Consider the following 18,200-nt stretch of genomic DNA (forward strand, 5'->3'; position numbering starts at 1 on the left):
TTTGTTCAATAAATCTATCTAAACTAAAAAAAAAAAAAGACACCTGCTGCAGAGTTCCTTGTGCGTTCAGCTTTCCTGCTAGAGAGACAGATCGGAGTTCTGTCTAGTGGCAGTTTTCACTCACCATAAGTAGCGCTGAGGGTTAATGTTGCTACTTACAAAGAACCGGCCTGTATGTAATGTCAATAGCTGAGTGGATTAGTGAAGCCAGTCTTTACCAGGGCTTTAAAAAAATGTATGTTAGGGAGGGGGGTTATGGGGAGATGGCAGGCACATCAGAAGCAGTCCAGAGCACTATACATCTCCCATCTCATGCTGTTATTTGTTTAGTGTATCATTCTGCCTTTTACTGTTTGCATTACAATATATCATTTGTATTGCCATTCCGGAAAGATGGCTTCACCATCTAAAAGCATCGAGGGGCATATTAACAAGCTGAAGTATCGCCGCTTTCTCGGCACAATTCGCCGAGAAAGCGGCGATACTTCCAGCACCCTATTAACAAGGGCATTGCAACGCCTGCCTCAAGCCCACTTTGCATGTCAGCGAGAAACATCGCTAATGACATGCAAAGTGGGCGTTCCCATGTCCAACCACATGTAAAATATGGTTGGAGGTGGGAACACCCTATCACCAAGGCAGGCGTTGGGAGGAAAAGACCTGCGATAAACTCGTTTATCGCAGGTCTCCCAACGCCTGCTCTGACCAGGCGTTAGGCATTAATAACATGGGGGAGTGGATCATAAAGCTGAATCCACCCCCCCATATTATCAAGGCACACATTAGCGCGTGAAAACAACGCTTGTTTTCACGCGCTAATGTTCGCTATCGCAGGATTTACTATCGCCTACGTGTTGCGCGTTGATAATAACGCGCTAACACGGTGATGAAATCCGGCGATAGCCGGCGATAGTGAAATGTGCGATGTGCGTTTTTTAACGCACATCTTGTTAATACGCCCCCATGTTCTGTATTTGAAGTAAATGTTTACTCAAAGCATGATCTAAACGTATAATGTCACTGTTCTATATTCTGTGTCATATGGTACTGTTAAAGAAAAACATTTTCAGCACGGAAAACAAACTACATAAAAATAAACAAAAAGTATTTATTAAAAAATTAAAATCTCAAAAATATTATCCAACAATTATATGCTTTTCTTGAGTAGGGGTGTGATTACAGTATTCATGATCCTGATTAATTTCTGAGGTCAGCTAGACTGATTTCTCTGTAATCTGGGATTGTTTTATTTTTCACTCCGTTTAATGTTTTATTGTGGTATTTTATTTATGTCACAAGTTGTGTGTCCTGCTGCTTTACTTTTTTAGTGTCATTGGTTGTATTTGCCACCAAAGTCCATCTCTTATATTCTACCTGATGCAGATTCCGAGACATAAAAACACATATTTATCACCTAAGAATGAGTTTTCCATTGCATGTAACACAAACCGTATTCACAGATGATAATGTTTTCCATATTTCTTATTTCATATTGTCTATAGTTATACTTCTTCATCCACCTTCAGAAGTCAGAACTCTAAAATTTTAATTTTATGGTTCAAAATTGTGCAATAGATATTAACTGGAAAATTAGGCCCTCATTTATGAGAACTGACGCATCGATGCAGCGTGGTAGCAATGAGTCAGAAAGAAAATGTTGCACTGGGGTACAACAGTTTCAAATTACTTGGATGTGCCATCGCTATGGTACAATGCACCATGGAATAAGGTTCCATGGTGCATCAGGGACGGCTGCCTCAGAGAAAAGTGCGGTACAAAAGGGGGTGGTGATGGACGGAGCATCTGAACCAATCAAACACTCACACCCAGTCAACAGATCTGGGTTTAATCCATCACCTTTCTTTAGCCCACTCTGCCACCCCAATTCAGACATGGCCATATGCAAATCAGTCTGACCCTGTGCCTCATGGGAACAGTCCAGCCCGAACTGCCAAGCCATGCCTTCCCTGGACCGGAAACAAGCTTCCTAGGACCGGTTTCTGGCATTTCAGCCGTCTTCAGCCAGGCTTGCTTGAATCCAGTGGCAAAGTGAGCAAGGGACTCACGTCTGAGCATACCCTGCCAACAGAAAAAAGTGCAGCCAAAGTAACACTAAGCTTCTTTGCAGCACATGAAACAACCAAAATAACCTTAGCATCACACTGGAGTGTGTCATGTATCAAAAATCCCTTAAAAGGTGTTGCATTTGAAGAAAAAACACTTCCCCATACCTCAAAAGGGAGAGATGGAGCTGGCAGCATCAAGGGCAAAAACCCCAACGAAGCCTGTACCATCCAGGGTGTCCAGACAGACCCCCAGGGGTAGAGTAATTTTAGTGTGGGGGAGAATCAAATTGTGATAACAGAGGTGACAAAGTATGAACAACAACTCTTTGCCACCTCAACATTTCCATTAGAAAAGAAAGAGGCCATTTGGCAGTTCATAGTGGACAAGATTAACAGCGTCAGGTAAGCTAAAAGGGCAGTGTCAGAGTGCCAAAAGGGCTGGCATGAACATAAGTGTAGGACCAAGGAGAAACTGGCTAATAACCTGAAGGCAGCTATGTGGATCGGAGAAGGAAGACCTGAGGACCAGGAGGAGCTGATACCCTTGGAGGAGCAGGAGGAATCAGTCATCCCAGCAGAGTTAGTGGCAGGAGTGGCAAGACAGGACAGTGCTGATTTTGAGGACCAAGAAGACCTACAGGGTAAGTGGCATCGTGGGACAGAATGGTCAAAAATGTAATGCTGCGCAGAGCAGCAAGCTACATTTCTGTGCTGCACTACACTGAGTGCAAGGGAAATGGTTGGACCTTCTCACATGTCCAGTCTCACATCATATGTGTAAGTCAAATTGCCCATTTACATGTTGCAGAGCCCCGTACACCTTCGTCAAGTTTGTCCAGTCCAGTATTGTTCAGCACCAGTCCAGTATCTTCTTTCCACACTGAGGCGTGTAGTAGAGTCTATAAAATGAGTGACCAGGACTACAAGCCCCACAATGCAATTCAAAAAAGCTGGACTCAAACACCACATCATGCATGTGCCCTAGAACCCTGTTCACCCTGACTTTGACAATGCAGGCCCCCTTGCACCATGGGGCCAGTGTGTCCGTCTTGGGGCCATGCAGCCAAATCTGGACTGTAAAGCAATGGAATAGAATGGGGTTGCCAGAGGATTCATTCTTCTTCTTAGTGGGGCTCAGGTGTGCTGAATGTGAAGTATCAACACATAGTAATATTCAGAAAGCCATGTGTATAAACATTAGCATGAAACTATATAGCACATAGCTGAACTGATGTGCGGGATGACAGCACACATGTGTCGGCTGCCATGGTAGAGACCACCCTATCTACTGTCATGTACAAATCAAAACTGGGAGTGGGGATGAATGCATGTGATACACACCAGAGGACAACGAATATTTGTTGGAAGAATAGATGGTGTGTGAGCCTGGTGGGTCCCTGTGAGTGTATTGCAATGTAGGTGTGGCTGGGCATATTGAACATGCATTGTGTTTGAATTGGAAAAAATTCCATAGAAAAGAGGATAGAAGTGCCATGTTTAATGAAAGAGTGCCTGAGCAATATTCATGCACCTCTGTGTTCGATAGTGTCACACTTGTGATGCAGTTGGGCAGGGATACCATAGAAGAGCGCATTGGTGAACTACATGCTCCATGTGATGTGGAACTTGGAGAAGGTGTAGCATGTGCTAGGAGAGGGATTTGGAAAGAGAAATGTCTGACTATGCCACGTACGTCAAAACAGGAGGATGTCAAAAAGGGAATCGTGAAGTTACTGGTTGAGATAGGATTCCATGGCGATGGCCAGGTCTTAGTGATGTTCAGAGGGCGAGGTGTACGGGTCTAGTTTTGTCACCAACCTGGGTATATACATGTCACAGAATATCAGTACTACTAGCATGTGGGACACAGCTTGAGACATAGCCCTCAGATACAGGTAGCCATGTTGATCAATAGCAAATGGTGACTCATATTGAGAGTGTTGGTGTCACATGAGAGTCAAAGCTTCATCTGTGCATTTGATGGCACACAGATGATACTTTGACATGAAGGTGAGTCCCTGGGACCACTAGAGGACTGGCAGGGGAGTCATATACAGGTACGTTTGAGTGGGGCTGAAGTAAGCAATAACATAATATGTGTGTTTGTAAAGTGCACGTTCACTGCAGCGGGTACCTCGGCGCTGAATAACAGATATTTATTGTTACCCAATGGTACTCATTATATCGACCTCAGGAAGATGAAAGGCTAAGTGGACCTGCCAGGATTTGAACCTGTGACCATGAGGTCAAATACAGGCCCTACAGTGGACACATTAGTCCACTGAGCCAGCAGACCAGGGATATGTGTGCTACTATGCTGATAACCAGATCTGGCAATGCCAAAATGTGGCATGTGTCAGTGGTAACAACCACCCTGGTTTAACTGGGCCTATCCCTCAGAGTTGGTACATGGTACGTACATTTCAGAACTATGGAGACAACTATGTATATACTGAAATCAAATGAGTATACACACTTTGGAAAACCATGGTAGGTACATGCCCTTCCACATACTTGCAGTGTAACCAGGTTGCTAGCTGTGTAGAGTTGTGTGGATGTATGTCAAATATGAGCCCTTGAACACATGCATGCACAATGTGCATTCAAGACAGCACAACAAGGAAGACTGGTGTACTGTGTGAAAGGCAGACTGCAGGAAAACAAAATTCTACATGACCAAAGCCACATCACTTTCCCTGGGGCTGTAGGCTGAGTAGTGGCCAGACAAAATGCAGGGACCTTGGTGACCTGCTGAAATGTGCATTCTAGTAGTGTTAAACAGGAACAACCCCTGCAGCATAGCCATCATGAAGAAGAACATCAATCACCAAGAGAGATGTGGAACTTAACTGCACTCCGTGGCAGGTCAGGCCAGCAAGCTGTGTAACTGTGTTGCAATGTGTGGTGTGACACAAAATTCCACCCTTGTCACACAGGGGTCCTGTGAACAATATAGAGATAATGCCATCTGAAAGGCAACAACAGTGAATCTTGGCCACAATTCCTATGAGTATTATATATCCTACACATCAATGTTGAAAGGAAAATGAATGAGAATAACGCCTGCATGTCTCCCAAAGTTATGTCAACAACTAGCATAGATCACCGTTAACATGTTCCAATGTCATTGCAGAGGGAAGAACAACTGCTCCTGACCACCATCCTGTCCTGGATGATAAATCTGTTGTCATTGACATCCTGCCCCCCATGGAGGATGACACCTTCCAGCAACTCCTGGACTCCATTGGAACACTATATCTAGTCACGGCAAGGGGTGACAACATACCACAGAACATGCCCCATCTTCCATTTAAAACACAAGCATGGACCCCCGGATTGTCTTCCAATGGCGAGTGTTAGATGAGGTTCGGGCAGAGATAGAGACCATTGCGTGCAGCCGAGATGGAGGCCGTAGGTGTCTCAGTCCCAATGACGATGCCACTGAGGTTATCAAAGGCACCTACCCATCACTCCATAGAATGTAACAGTCCCTGCCTGACATTGCTGGTGTCATGAGGCACAGGCAACAGCAGAATATGTTATTCTCACTAACTAAAACTACCTACCCTACACTAGCTAACACTATCTAAACTAAGCTTAAACTAACGTCACCTGCCTGTCCTACACTAACTTAGCACTTCCTTAACCTACCTAAACTTAGCTTTATCTATGCTATACATTTAATACAAAAGACCTTCACACACATAGTCACACAATACAAGCATACACTACACCTATACATACAGTAATTACACATTAAAATCTAAACATATCTATATATATATATATATTTGTTTATAACATAAACTAAACATTATCCCACTGCCCACTAAAACCCTATACAAATATAAGATCTAAAACCTATAAAAATCTTAAAGATCTAAAACCTACTTTATCTAAACCTATACTTTCTGCTAGCTAACTAAAATACTACAATACATAGGAAAATGTAAATTGAAATACATATTTTCACAGCAGCTTTGATATCTGCTCCACTGCCTCATCTAGGTTGGAGAAGCACATGCGCTGAGAAATCATGCTCCTCACAGATGTCCTCCAGTTTCTGGTTCAGTTTTCTTAGTTAATGGATGATGGTGTAGTGGAATACCGATTCCCTGCGATGGTGCCTCCTGAACCATGTGCGATACAAAAGGGGATGATGAATCCGTAACCGGTCCCAGGATGCTTGTTTCCGGTCCAGGGAAGACATGGCTTGGCAGTTCGGGCTGGACTGTTCCCATGAGGCACAGGGTCAGACTGATTTGCATATAGCCATGTCTGAACTGGGGTGGCTGAGTGGGCTAAAGAATGGTGATGGATTAAACCCAGATCAGTTGACTGGGGGTGAGTGTTTGATTTGCTCAAACGCTCCGTCCATCATCCCCTTTTGTATCGCTTTGTTCGCCCTAAGTGTGGCAGGGTATGCTCAGACGTGAGTCCCTTGCTCACTTGGCCACTGGATTCAAGATAGCCTGGCTGATGAGGATTATGAATCCGAAATCGGTCCCAGGATGCTTGTTTCCGGTCCAGGGAAGACAGGGCTTGGCAGTTCAGGCTGGACTGTTCCCATGAGGCACAGGGTCAGACTGATCTGCATATAGCCATGTCTGAACTGGGGTGGCTGAGTGGGCTAAAGAATGGTGATGGATTAAACCCAGATCAGTTGACTGGGGGTGAGTGTTTGATTTGCTCAAACGCTCCGTCCATCATCCCCTTTTGTATCGCTTTGGTCGCCCTAAGTGTGGCAGGGTATGCTCAGACGTGAGTCCCTTGCTCACTTGGCCACTGGATTCAAGATAGCCTGGCTGATGAGGATTATGAATCCGAAATCGGTCCCAGGATGCTTGTTTCCGGTCCAGGGAAGACATGGCTTGGCAGTTCGGGCTGGACTGTTCCCATGAGGCACAGGGTCAGACTGATTTGCATATAGCCATGTCTGAACTGGGGTGGCTGAGTGGGCTAAAGAATGGTGATGGATTAAACCCAGATCAGTTGACTGGGGGTGAGTGTTTGATTTGCTCAAACGGTCCGTCCATCATCCCCTTTTGTATCGCTTTGTTCGCCCTAAGTGTGGCAGGGTATGCTCAGACGTGAGTCCCTTGCTCACTTGGCCACTGGATTCAAGATAGCCTGGCTGATGAGGATTATGAATCCGAAACCGGTCCCAGGATGCTTGTTTCTGGTCCAGGGAAGACATGGCTTGGCAGTTCGGGCTGGACTGTTCCCATGAGGCACAGGGTCAGACTGATTTGCAGATAACCATGTCTGAACTGGGGTGGCTGAGTGGGCTAAAGAATGGTGATGGATTAAACCCAGATCAGTTGACTGGGGGTGAGTGTTTGATTTGCTCAAATGCTCCGTCAATCATCCCCTTTTGTATCGTCCTGAACCATGTGAGCAGATGTTGTGTGGCTGCTGGCAGAACCAGTGAAGAAACTCTTTGGGCCGGCTGTAGCTGCCTTGGGGCTGGCCTGGTCTGGCTTAGGCATGCTCTAGCCTTGCTTGGGCCAGTCATTCCTGCCTTGAGCCCAGTCTGTCCTAGCCAGAGGGCAATGTTAGCACTGCAGGTGTGGTTGGTCGATTAATGTTCCAGGAACCTGCTGCTCTGTTACACACATACAGCTTCAGCCTATTTTTATATGCCTTAGCGACATGCCTCACATGTTGGTAGTGCTCCCTGCACATTTCAAAAGTGCGAGTATCATCAGCAGTCATGTTGTCTGAAGGGGGAAAATAAATAATTAGTTTGAATGAGCAGTACTCGACGTCTGTCAGAAAAAGTCTGACACTGTCTCACAATCAAATGTTCCTGACCAGAACAATACCAGCATTAGGGATAGATGTATGGACAATATGTTGTTATGTTATGTTATGTTAGTGGCATTTGTAATGCACGCAGCTGCTCCAGCGAAGGAGCGTCCTGGCGCCCGACAGGGTAGCCACACAACATAACTAGGGAACAGAATATTTTAAAAATGTTACGTTTAATAGTGCTGGGAAAACAAAAAGGTCTTAACGGCCCTGCGAAAGGAAAGCAGGTCGACAAGGGTCCGGATTTTCAAAGGGAGGGCGTTCCATAGTGCGGCTGCCCGCACCCTAAAGGAGCGTCCCCCAGCTCGACTATGTTTAAAGCGTGGAGCTGCTGCTAATTCCTGATCCGAGAAACGGAGGGAGCGGCCAGGGATATAAGGACACAAAAGATGGTGCAGGATTGGAGCAGAAGGGCCTTTTAAGATCTTAAAGGACATGCAGAGCACCATGAAGTGGATCCGCTGCCTAACAGGCAGCCAATGTAGCGCACACAAGGTGTGGGAGACCAAACAAAACCTAGGGAGGCCCACAACTGCTCTGGCTGCTGCATTTTGCACTCTCTGGAGACGAGTAAGCTCGGCCTGATTTAACCCTATGAAGAGGGAGCTGGCATAGTCTAGCCGGGTCAATACCGTCGCCTGAACCACAAGTTGACGGGTTGCTGCATCAAAGTATTTGAGTGCAGGTCTCAGATTACGTAGGATGCCAAAGCAGCAGGCCGCCGTCCTTTTGGTGTGGCCGACAAAGTTGAGTGAGGGGTCCAACCACACCCCCAGATTTTTGATCTCCGAGACCGGAGTGGGGGTGGGGCCCAACTCAGAAGGCCACCAAGTATCTCCCCAAAGTTCCGTCCGTTTGCCAAAGACCATGACCTCTGTTTTTTTGGCATTCAGTTGGAGACAGTTGGATGTCATCCAACTGGCCACTGCCCGAAGTCCATCCCTGAATCTGGAGGCCTCCACCTCGGAGTCCCCGCTGATCGTGACCGCTAGCTGGGTATCATCTGCGTATGACACCATGGTCATACCGCAGAGCTTCACAACCTCAGCCAGCGGCCTCACGTAAAGATTGAACAACGTGGGACTCAGCGAGGAACCCTGTGGGACCCCAAGAGACAGAGGATGGGATTTGGACTGGTAGGGCGGGGCAGCCACACAGAAGGAACGATCCGCAAGAAACGAACGGAACCACTGTAGTGCAGTGCCAGTCACACCTGCCTCCTCGAGGCGTTGCAGGAGAATCCCATGCAAGACAGTGTCAAAGGCGGCGCTCAGGTCTAACAAAACAAGCGCCGCCGTTTGATCTGCATCAAGCAGTGCCCGCAAATGCTTGACCATAAATAAAAGTGCTGTCTCCGTACTGTGGCCAGCTCGAAAACCGTTCTGTGTATCATCCAGAACGTTAGTACGCAACAGATGGTCAGTGAGGGCGATGTTAACATGCACCTCCGCGAGTTTAGCTGGCCACGGGAGAAGCGAAATCGGTCGATAGTTCTCCGATTTACTGGGGTCGAGTGATGGCTTCTTCAAAATGGGCATTACTACTGCCTGCTTCCACTTCAAAGGCACCCGGCCAGATGTAAGCGAGATATTAATCAAATCGCGAACAGGATGAGCGAGTGTCAGCTCTCTAAACATTACTGGCTTGAGCGGATCTGCCGGAGACCCAGATTTGACTTGAAGAGCCAAAGTCTTGAAAATCTCCGGAGTGAGACAGGGAAAAGAGTCTAACACCACCTGTCCAGGCAAAATGTAAGGCCCGGCACTGGTTTGCGCAGCAGTAGGAAAGGCTCTATAGATGGTTTGAACCTTCTCCAGAAAAAAGGCCGCCAGCGTTTCACAGTGAGTGTTGGAGCTGATTGTATCACTAGCGGGCTTTTTCGCCACAAGGTCCTTGAGAGCCTTGAAGATGGTTTTGGCAGGATTCGAACTGTTGCGAAATTCCAGGGCATAGAATGTGGCCCGGGCTCTACAGACAGCTCGGTGATAGGACTTGACAGTAGCCATATAAAAGTTTTTTTTGCTATTGTCATACGTTCTCCGCCAGTCTCTCTCTGCGCGTCTGCACGAGCTTTTCAGTGCCCGCAAAGTACCATTGTACCAGGGGCTGGGGTCACGAAAGCCACACTTACTCGATATCATCGGGATAAGGGAGTCGAGGGCTCTGGTTACCCATTCGCAAAAATGGTCATAACCAGATTCCACATTCTCCACTAGGCCCAATGGAACTTCAGTAAGAAGGCGGTGAAGGTCTTCCACCTTTAATTTACTCCAACGCCGCCTGGGCAGAGCTCGCAACGAGGACTTAAGAGGAGCCTCTATCAGTGGACAGTGAATAGTTACTAACGAATGATCTGTCCAAGTCATAGGGAGGGGAGGGGCCACCTTTACCCCCGCTAGATTGGAAAAAAAGGGGTCCAAAATATGGCCGCCACTATGGGTGGGATCCGAGACCAGTTGAAGCAGTTGAAAGGCTTCAAGATCAGCCACCATCCCACCCACTGAGGGTAGGGCCAAGGTGTCGAAATGGAGGTTCAAGTCTCCTACGATGGAAAAGTTGGCACACCCTACTGCCAGTGAACTAACTGCCTCAGGGAGAGCCTCCCGAAATGCCACGTCGCTGCCCGGCGGGCGGTAAATTAGCAGACCTGAAAAAGTAAAATGAGGTGTAACAGAAACCTTAAACAGAGCGCTTTCACAGCCCGCGATGTTTTGAACTCTGCAGGTGCAAGGGTAGCGAGATTTAACAGCAAGCGCGACTCCTCCTCCCCTGGACGAGCGATTGAGTTGTCACTACGTAGACATCCCCTACTTGAACCTGGAAAACTGAGTCAAGTGCCATCTATGTGGGTTCACAAACTATAATAAGTACTCACATTGAAATGGATACCATACCATACAGGGCAAATAATCACACTCATGAAGATATACTGATCTATAAATTGACACATGGGCCTGGTTACTCTAAATTGGGATTTAGAGTGTGTCCTGTAAATGTGCTGATCATTGAGTATAAACATAAGTGTAAGTGGATACGATGATACAGTACAGGCAGTGTGAATTGCCTTTGCATACCCCATCCGGGCTATTACAAGGCTGCACATATTGCCGCCTTCACTCACTCAGTGTCAGATAGTCAATACATGTATATGGGGTTATTATGTACCTCCTGTTGAACATGATTGGGGGACATTAGTAACATTTACCCACATGCAATAGTATGGAATTGTCAACATTATTTCTACCTTCGTACTTGTATGAAAAATCATGATGAGTCATACTTAAACATGTTTGTGTACTCACATCATATCAAGGCTGCATTTGGGGCCATACATCATTAAATGAACATAGCATCTCAGCTGTGTGTCCTTGCTTGATGGACTAGTCACCTGGTGAAATCATGTATTTCATATGATACATGGACCCTTGCTCAGAGGAGGCTAACACATCAAATATCTTAATGTCCATCCTATGATTAACAAACAGACGAACGAAACTCATGTAGAGATGTAATTGGCTGTCAGTCATGTCCCAAACACATTCCATATGAAGATGTTTTAGGTCCATCACATTAAACAAATCCTGCAACTTACATAATCTATTGTGTTTACATAGTGATGGAAGACCAGATGCCACTGACATACATGTTGACATATTCCTGCATCCATTTTGTCAAACTGCTACAAGACTGTTCAGATTTCTGCAAACATAATTGCGTAACACAGCAGGTATGTTTGCCCATCATTTTGGACAGTAAAACTGAAATGTCTAATCTGGAGATCACTATAATGTGTTGCATGTCTAAATCCATGACACTGAATTTCGATGGAACATATGTTGCAGGATCACACCGTGTGTGAATCTGATTCCATGACATCTATCGTGGCCATGTGTGGTAACATTGGCTGTGTAGAAATAAGGTACATCATCTTGCTCAGCTTCCTTCACAAATTGGGACACTAGAAACTGATTCCTGCCCAGACTTGCTTAGCAACACAGATTTCACAGTGCTACAACCTATGTTGACTGTAGATCTTATGGTTTGAGCCATTTGTTGTACCAGGTAATGTGTCTGTGGGGAACACATGCAGAGTGTGTGCCACATGAAGGTTACTGAGCCCAAAGCAACATGACTATAGATGTTCCACTCTAAGTACATATTAAAAATTGTGTACTTCCTACAGACCTGCTTACATACAACTTACAGTCTCAAAATGCTTAGTCCTTGAGCAGTCTATACTGAATAACAGACTGACAGCTCAGTGGTTGTAGCTGAGTATCACCTCCAACCACACATCACAATTGATCATTTCTACATAGATCATACATTAGTTGGGTCTGGTGGCTTAGTTGACTAATGCGTCCACTGTAGTGGCCTGTGTTCAAACTCATGGGGCCGGATTCACAGAACAAACTTAAGACAAAATCCTAAACTTACTACCATTTTCGCATTCACAGAAGACACTTACTCATTTTGGTATTCACAGAAGACACTTACTCATTTTGGCATTCACAGAAGTTAGGAGTCCTAACTTTAGGACTCCTAAATGCCTTCTGTGAATACCAAAAGTTTTAAAATTAGGATTTTTCTCAGTTTAGTAGTAGTAAAGTTAGGACTCCTAACTTTAGGACTCCTAAACACCTTCTGTGAATACCGAAAGTCTTAAAATTAGGACTTTTCTCAATTTAGTAGTAGTAAAGTTAGGACTCCTAACTTTAGGACTCCTAAATGCCTTCTGTGAATACGGAAAGTCTTAAAATTAGGACTTTTCTCAATTTAGTAGTAGTAAAGTTAGGACTCCTAACTTTAGGACTCCTAAATGCCTTCTGTGAATACCGAAAGTCTTAAAATTAGGATTTTTCTCAGTTTAGTGACACGATTGACGCTAGGAGTAACTAAGGGGCATAATCATGAGCCCCTAGCACCGCACTAGTATCACTTTTAGTCATGCTCAAGTGGCGCTAGACAATAAATCTTATATATGAGTTCACACAAAGACCCTTAGACTTAGAATGGCCTCATAGATATGGTGTAAGGCAAGGCAGCACAAACAGCTATGTTGCTTTACTCTGTGCTAGGGAGGCGTTTCATGGGCCTTGTGGTGGCTGTTCCCATGCAACACCCATGTATATTGATGCTTTCCCAGATTTACAAAACCCTGTAGACCAGAGGATGTGCAAATACCTTATGACTCTCCAGGGGAGACATAATAAGAAGATATGACTTGATTTCTCCTTGATTTATGCTCTTTCCATGTGTGCCGCATTTGGCAGCACACATAGAAAGAGAAGAAAGGCCCACAGGATTTTTTTGTGCAGGTAGATGCCCCTTCCAGCACAAACATAATCATTGCAACAACACAGACATCTTTGCACCATGGGACAAGGGTGCGTGCTTTTGGTGCTAGTCAGCCAAAACAGCAACAATGTAGGGTGAAAGGCCAGGATGCACCATTTTGGATAAATATGGTGCATTCCTGCCCTTACACTTTGGTGTCAGGAGCATTGTGAGGCTACTTGCTGTAGCCTACTCCAAATCCACATCGATGAGGACCTAAGTTCCCTCACTTTACATTATCTCCTCATATATATTTATATTGATTTACATGTTGCACATCACTATATTGTTGAAAAACACACATATAGTACAATCCATGTTCATGTTTAGCATTCCAGAGAAAGGTACATCACAATATGCAGACAGAACATACATACATATAAACAGGTGCATCATCAATTTCAAGTCCCAAAGAAGTTGATCACTTTGAACTCCGGCTGTTGATGATTCGTCTGGTGGATTGCCAGTGCGACCTTGAAGGTTTCTTCATGGTGCCAGCACACCCGCTCCTATATTTCCTTCTTGTCCTTTGCAGGAAAGCCCTGGCTAACCCTGCCACCAGCCGCAAGCATCCTAGGAAGGTAGTGGGAATAGAGCCATATGAGCCCTCTCAACTCTAGCCCGGAATAATTGCATCCCATGCCAGACATATTACTAACCCTACCCAAAAATATAAAAACACTATCCTAAAATTACCACCTACATAATATACGTACCCCAACAGACAAAACCCAACAAGACCTCCACTGACAGTACAGTGACAAATAACAATACAAAACAATGACACAGGACAATATAACTTTGGGGCAAAATATGGACGCAACACACATTGACAATACCAAGATGCACACTATGTTCACAGACATTCTCAAACAACCTCCTACACTAAGCACAGACTAACTGAGAGTATGTGAAACTAAAATTAACTTCACACTTCCTAGATTGCAGCTGCCTGCCACACCCAATGCATCACTTCCTGGCTGTATCCCGCCTATTTGATCAAATGCGTTATATTTTCAGACACATCAGAACTGAAAAAGCCATTGTGTGATTAACACACAAAACATTAGTCACAATGCTTTTTCAACGCATTGACACAGATGTGCAGCTTGCAACCTGTTCAACCGGGGCAATGCGACACACAATCGGGTAAAAGCTTGGTTTGGGAACCACGCAAGTGGCATATTGTCTGGGATACACTGTCGAGACTAGTGCAATGCAGGAAAAGACAGCTTGGTCTCACTTTTCTTGATCCTCTTTTCTTACTTGACAGGTTTCATCCTTTCTGATGTGCGAATTTTCAGTGGTCATATGGTCCAGTCCATGAGCAGTAGGGGTAGGACATTGCAGCAATCCTACGTTAGAATTAAAGGGCAGCATTCCACCTTAGTCATCATATACAGTGCGCCCGTGTTTTTGCAACATGACATCGGGGTGCGAGCCAAGCCTAGGGTCTAAATCCCCTAGGCTCCCCTGCAACGCTGTTTCCTGTTGCTGCTGGTTTCCGCACCCAGAGGTGCATACATTTGCTTACAAGCTCCCGCAGTGCGGGATGCCCGTGGGCCACGCCCTGGCCCAGGGCGGGCCATTCCTTGTCTGTCATCGACAGGAAGAGGCAGGGCCACCCCCCTTTCATCTGGCCTTTGGACTTTGGACTATATCGCAGACTAGCACCTGCTTGTTGAGGTATTGTGTTCCTGTGTTCATCCCGTTGTCCTTGCAAGCGCAGGCTCTGTGTAGAGTTCAGCTGAAAACCTCATTGACTATAATCATCTTGCATGCCTACGCTATCAGATTGATATTCAGACATTGTTCAGATCCATGCTATTTACTTGAGTTCAAGTTGGTAGGACTGCCTTCTTTCCTGTTGTGAATAGCCAGGAGTCCAGAGGATGGGGAAGAGAAAATCCGTGGAGGAAAGTGGAGTCAGTGGTGGTAATGGCCGGGCTGACAAAGGGAAAAAGGCCAGGAAGTCACAGAAACATGCAGGCAGTAACTGTGTCTTAGATTGAATAGATACCCTTAAGAGAGAGTGTGAAGGTATCTTAGAGGCCGAACCAACTACGCATTCTATTCCTGGCAAATCCCCTGCCCGTTCCACTCAACCCTCCAACTCAAGCCCAAGCCACACCCTGCCATCCCAGCAATGTTCCACAAATGGCCTAGAAAAGGGGCCCCTATATCCAACACGGAGGCAAAACGAAACACAGTTATGGCTTGCCAATGCTCCACCAATCCCCTTGGCACTAACTCCCAACAGCCGGGACCTGCTATTTCTTGTGTAAACAGGTTTTCACCCCCACTGGGCTTGCCTGACGTCGACAGGGAATATAGGCCCCAGCCACCCCTTACTCCTAGTATAGGGATAGGCTTAAGACCTAACTCAGAATCCCAGGAAACGCACCAACTCATTAACACCCTTAGACTGTAAATAGGAATTATGAGATCTATGATCGAGGGCCTTACTTCCCTGGTTAATCATTTACCGCAAATGGATTCTCCCTACCCACAGAGTGCCAACCTTAAAACAGGACACCTCCCACAACCTCCTCAGGTCAATTAAACTGTATGTGAGGCAGTCACTCACAGCAAGGGTGCCTGCTTCAGTGGTCCCACTTTGTCTCCTCCTGCTGTCTTGACCCATAAGCTAGTGCCACTCCTCCCAATGGCTAAGTGCTTAACCAACTCCAGCATTAACCATCAAAATTACTGCCATAGCATAGCAGCAACGCAGGACCACCCAACCCATACCAGACTCACCACTTCATCTCAGGCACAACATCCCTTACGCAGTGTACAACATCAACTGATTTACCCGAATATTCCCAACCTGTCCCATGCCCCCAAAAATCTACATGGCCAATGTACCCAAGCTTGACATTAGAAATGGTGTTGAAAATGCAGATTCCCTGACTAACAAAGCCATCCATTGGATTTGCCATGTCAGGGGCTGCCACTCAGTTATACAGGATGACATTATCAGGTCTCGAGGCTTACCACTCCAGCCCAACCACTAGATTATATTGAGTTTACCCTGAATGGGGCTGATCTGGCAGAAAACCTTCTTGCCCTGGAATTTCATACTTGTCGTTCTGAAACTTTTTCCATACAGTTTAGGCGATTCTCTCCTGCCAGTCAGTGCAGGCAACCTGCCATGCAAGCACCTACTCCTCTAACAGGATGCTCTTCACTGGAGGCTAATGATTGACTACAAAGTGAGCCCCAATTACACACTGCTCCTCTTAATCATATGATCCCCCTCTCTAGCACCCTGTTTGCATGCATTGGCCCTGAACTGGCGGAAGATAGATCTCAGGAGGACATGTGAGCAAGTAGTTTTCCTATGAACAATGGGGAGGTGGTGGGGACAGATCACTTTACATCCTTAAAACCTCAAGCACCATCTGATGCTCTGGCTCCACCTGACCAAGGAATTTCAACGAATAATATTGCAACAAGGCTCTCCACTCCAGCAGAAGCTAAAGATCATATCGAGGAACGTTGCAGGGCTAAGTAACAAATTGTGAATTCCCCACTGGAGCAAACTAATGCAGGGTTTTGACATATGTATTTTCCAAGAGACCTGGAGCCTGGTCCCCTTATACAAACCAGGATATGCTTGTTTCCACTCTCTAGCAACACCGGTACGGAGCGGGGGCCCATCAGGGGCATTGATTGTTGGGTAAACATTGCTTTGGGCTGTCGAACCACTTGTCAACTAAGCTCCAACCCAGACATTGTAAGACTTGGCATCAGGGGGCCTGGGGGGGAATAATCAATCTATTTAATGTTTATGTGAGAGGGACTAAATGAGGCAGACCTTCACCCATTATTTCTGCATTAGAAGAAATCTGAGTCAGCTGTCCACCTCATTCTAGAATTGTGGTGGCAGAAGACTTTAATTGCACCTGTGAGCCTCTGGACACAGAGTACTTGTTAGGTGTCGAGGGCAATGACAACAAATGGGCCGTCCCTCCACTAAACCTCCCTCCAGTGAAAAGATGGTCACAGCTGGTGCTCCAACTTAACGCCCTTACCACAAAGTTCGATCCAAGGGCAAACAACGGATAGACAGGGTGCAAACACTTATAACAGAGTTAGCTGCCCTTCATGTATTTACTATATTTTATTAGATGTAAGACTTTGGGTAGATCTGGTAGATATGAACATGGGCACCGCTACAGACAGCGACCATAACCCCCTTTGTGCAACTTTGAAACCCCTATGAGAAGCCTCTTGCCATCCAGAGAGCACTTTACCATCAACCATCTCCAGAGAGATTGTTCGCTCAAATTGTAGTAGATTCTTAAAATGGCGCAAGGTAGCCCTGCATGAATCTAAGATCATCGGCATACAACAAGTCTTAACATTGAGCACATTTGAACTTCAGGCTGCAGTCTCATTCTCACGGGGATTGGCAGACTTGCCCTTGATCCATTCTGGCACAGTGGAATAACTTAGTGTACACTTCCTAGCTCCCAATTCAAACATCAAGCCTAGCGTACCTTCAAGAGGGCCCTACTCGTGGTACACAAATGATTGCAGGTGCCTCAGGAATCAAAGATAAAAACTGGCCCTTGATTAAAGCTGCAAGGAAGAGCTACAAAGCATCCTTGCACCAAGCAAAGATAACATGGGAGGAATCCTGTTGGCAGCAATTGTAAGGAAGCAAGCACAGCTAAGGATACCATCTTATTTTGGCCCTAGTGATCTGGGGAGACAAAAGAGGTGCACGCCCACCTCCTAATTACATCATAGGCCAGGAATGGTATGATCATTTTCAGAAGCCCTTCTCCTTACCTGAGCATATGTCACCTGCAGAACCATGCGATCCCTAAGGTCCTTCTCAAGGCTGACAGTGAGGGTTTTGATCAGGCCAAGATTGAGGCTGCGCTAAGGAAAATAGTGCCCGCTAAAGCAGCGGGACCAGATTGCCTGCCTGGTGATTTATTCCTCTCAGACACTCCAAATTGGGCACGCTACATC

Source organism: Lissotriton helveticus, chromosome 11 (assembly GCF_964261635.1).
Source record: "Lissotriton helveticus chromosome 11, aLisHel1.1, whole genome shotgun sequence".
NCBI classification, from domain to species: Eukaryota; Metazoa; Chordata; class Amphibia; order Caudata; family Salamandridae; genus Lissotriton; species Lissotriton helveticus.